This window comes from Salvelinus sp. IW2-2015, linkage group LG15 (genome assembly GCF_002910315.2).
Source record: "Salvelinus sp. IW2-2015 linkage group LG15, ASM291031v2, whole genome shotgun sequence".
Lineage (NCBI taxonomy): Eukaryota > Metazoa > Chordata > Actinopteri > Salmoniformes > Salmonidae > Salvelinus > Salvelinus sp. IW2-2015.
The window spans coordinates 65,817,402-65,821,181 of NC_036855.1; the positions used below are offsets into that span (position 1 = coordinate 65,817,402).

Below are 3,780 nucleotides of genomic sequence, written 5' to 3' on the forward strand. Positions count from 1 at the left end.
ATCCAGATGACGTGACGCATTACGCTGATACAGCCACTGAGCTCTGATTCCATTGTATATTACCATATATACTGTACAGCCACGAACTCTTGATTCATGTTATAGCATGTTTACGTACAGCCACTGAGCTCGAACTCATGTATAAGCATGTTACTGTAACAGCCATCTGAGCTCTGAATCATGTTGTACTCATGCGAGAATTATAGCATGTTACTTACAGCCACTTGAGAACGTGCTGTGGAAGTCATTTATGAAGACATTTACTAGGTACCAAGCCCACTTTGAGCTCGTGATACGTGCTGTGCTGATGGCAATGTTACGTAAACCGGATCTCTGGAGTCTGTCGTCTGTTATAGCATGTTACTGTACAGCCACTGAGCTCTGACTCATGTATAGCATGTTACTTGTACAGCCATGAGCTCTGTGCAGTCTCCTATGTATAGCATTATGTTACTACGCAGCTGAGCTCTGACATCATTGAGGTTAAATAGCAGTGTTACTTGGACAGCCACTGAAGTCTCCTTGACTAGCATGTTACTGTACAGCCACTGAGCTCTGAAGTCATTATAGCATGTTACTGTAAAGCCATTGACTGACGTCATTATAGCATGTTACTGTAAAGCCATTGACTGGCGTCATTATAGCATGTTACTGTACAGCCACTGAGCTCTGACGTCATTATAGCATGTTACTGTACAGCTACTGAGCTCCAATTTAGGCATTTAGCAGTGTCCAAATCTGCCGTTGTCAACCTGTATACGGGTACGAGTGTAAAGGGCTTTACATACTGTAGGTCAGACCATTTGAACAGTTGCAAACACCACTTTAATGACTTGACCATACCACACACACATTATCTACATTGTCACTAGCCATTAGCCAGTGAGAGAACAGTTTCCAAGATACGGTAACGCCAAGGATGGGGTTGCAAAGACTATGGTTCTAGTAGCTTTCCCCAAATTCTCAGGTTTTCCAGAAATCCTGGTTGAAGGATTTTTCCTCCCGATTCCAGGAATCTTCTAACCGGGATTTATGGAAACCTAGGAATTTGGGAAAATTTCCCAGAATTGTGTTACCCTATCCAAGACTATATCAGTCTCTTGGACAGTACCCCTCCTCCCACACACACACCCCAGAAGACCCATCCACCCCCTGACCTGGGGTCACAGAGGAACTTGGTCTTCTCCCCCTCCTCCCTCCAGATCAGCCACTCTCTGAATGATGGGTGAACAAACATCCTGGTCCCGTCCCTTCTCTTGACCAGGAACATGGCCAGGTTGTCTACGCGCTGTGTGAAGTCCTCCCAGTCCAGCGTGCCCTGCAGCAAAGAGGGTGAAACCAAGAGAGTTAGCTTGTTAGCTGTTCACATGCCCAGATGCTTTGCTAAGGCTGTTCTTCTTCACAGGTCCTATTGTTGCTATCCGGTATACAGCTAGTGTTAGCATGGTGGGCTCCAAAATTACTGGCACCCCTGACTGGCAATGCACAAACAATACTTAAAAAAATATAAACAATATAATTATAGAGAGAAACTCAAAATACCAACATGTGAGAAATAATGTATTTTATTAACGTTTCAATGGAATCCACCAAAACTATTTATTGATTTAATTCAAAATCAATGTCCTCCAAATCAAGGTTTCACAATTAATGGCACCTTTAAAGTTTATTGTACATAACATCTACCAAAATTAAACCAATAATWAAATTCCACTTATTTAAGTTTATCTAAGTCTTAAGGAACTATAATGAGCCATTACATCAATTCCTGTTTTACTAGGGTATAAAAATGAGGTAACACGCATACAATATCCCTTTGTCATCCAACACCATGAAGAAAACAAAAGAACTGGCAGTTCAAAAGAGACAGATGGTCGTAGACCTTCATAATAAAGGTTAGTTAAATAAATACCTAGTTAAATAAAGGTTAAATACATTTTTTTTAAATCTGGTAATGGCTACCAGAGCAATTACTTAAAAAATCTAAAGATATGGAACAGATGAAAACCTCACGGGCAGAGGACGCAAATGCATTTTGCCCCCCAGGATAGGGAGGAAAATGGTGAGAAGCAACAAAATCCCCAAGAATCACTGTGAAAGAATTGCACTTCTTGGTGGCGTCTTTGTCACGACTTCAACCGAGGCAGGCTCTCCTTCCCGTTCGGGTGGCGCTCTGAGGTCGTCGTCACCGGCCTACTAGCTGCCACTGACTCTTTTTCCTCCCCCTCCTTATGTGTTTATTTGTATCACCTGTGTTCAGTTAATTGTTAWTTAGTGTGGCTTTATTAGTCAGCCAGCCCGTACGCTTCTTTGTGCGGGATTGTTTCATTGTGGCTTTTGGATTTCGGGAGTGGATGTTATTATTGTGGACTGGGTTTATTTATCGTGTCGTTGGACCGTTGTGTGTGACACCCAGTACGTCCGTGTTGGACATTGCGTTTGCAAGTTGAGTATTAAAAGACTCAACATATTGAAGCTCTGCTGTTCCTGCGTCTGACTTCGCACCTCCCGACACTCAGAGCGTTACAGAATCCCGCACCACCAAATGGAGTCAGCAGGAGCAGCAGCCAACCCTCTCCCATCGATGGAGGAACGGGTTCTCCACCACACCACCGTCCTCCATCGGATCGGAGGGTTGCACGTCCGGCTCTTGGCCTGCGGCCACCTCAAGGAGATTCAGCAGACTTGTCCGCAAAGCCACTCCTGTGTTTGTCTTGGCTGTGTGCTTAGGGTCGCTTCTGTCCTGTTTGGACAGGAGAACCTTTACTCCAGTCCGAGGCCTGAGACTCTGCGTATGCAGGGTTTTTCATCAGATTCTCTGTACTTTACGCGCCGTTTCTTCTGTGCCTTGATCCTGACTATCTCCGTCCCCGTGCCACTGGAAAAACATCCCCACAAGCATTATGCTGCCACCCCCATGCTTCCCACCGTAAGGGATCGACTCCCAGGTTCTTCTCTCAGACTTTGACGCTTGGCCACTCAGCACCAGGAAACTCTTATTTTTATCCATACTGAGAGTCTTTAGGTGGCTTTCCTGCCCTTTTGCTCCTTTGGCAGTAAACACTCAAGCCCGTGGCTGTCCAATCGCTGCCTGTGGTTACTTGAAGAGTGGCTTCCGTTCTGGCCAACCTACCCACTAAAGGGCGTGAATGAGCGGTGACGGACCGTGCTGCCGAGATGATGCTGGTTCAGACTTTAACGGAGCCACGGGTCGTTCACGTTCGTCCCTTGATCCTGCCCCCCGCGCCCGAACGCTTTCCGGGTAACTCCAGCGTTCGAAATCCTGTCGGCCTGTCCCCTCTTCCGTCCGGCTGCACGATGAAATACCGTCGTCTCACCGCCGCTTCGGCCTTCCCCCCCCACGCCCGCGGTCTCCCCCCCTTCTTCCCGCTTTCTGGGGTTGGTCAACACGGCCACGACAAGCCCGCACGTGGCGAACCATCTCCCGGGGTTAGTCTTGCTCCCTTCGCTGAGTCCGGGCATTCCAGACTGCGTTGGCCACTCCAGAGCACGACCCGTCAGGCAGGAGACGAGGACACTCACCCTCTCCGCTCCCGAGGGAGTGGGGCGAACAGTGGCCAGGTATGCTCCAGCTGGAGTAAGAACCCCTGCACCCGCCGCGCCCATCATAATCCCTCGGGAGCGTAAGACGGAGCGCGCTGGAGCCGGGGGATGGAGAGTCCTGGGAAGGGGAGCCGAAGGTGGAGAGAGGAGCCCACTCCTCTCCCATCGCTCCATTCTCTCCATCATGCTGGTCTCATTGGCCCTCGTAGTCCGTCC

The 3,780-nt window shown here is 48.2% G+C and overlaps 1 protein-coding gene and 1 pseudogene across 1 annotated transcript in view; both read right to left on the reverse strand.

Annotated features, from left to right (window-relative positions):
• Positions 1-3,780, reverse strand: part of LOC111973858 (transcription initiation factor TFIID subunit 4-like) — a 747,250-nt gene that overhangs the window by 489,719 nt on the left and 253,751 nt on the right. The window lies entirely within an intron of this gene.
• The window catches only part of LOC111974468 (protein TANC2-like), a 54,289-nt pseudogene that overhangs the window by 30,185 nt on the left and 20,324 nt on the right, over positions 1-3,780 (reverse strand).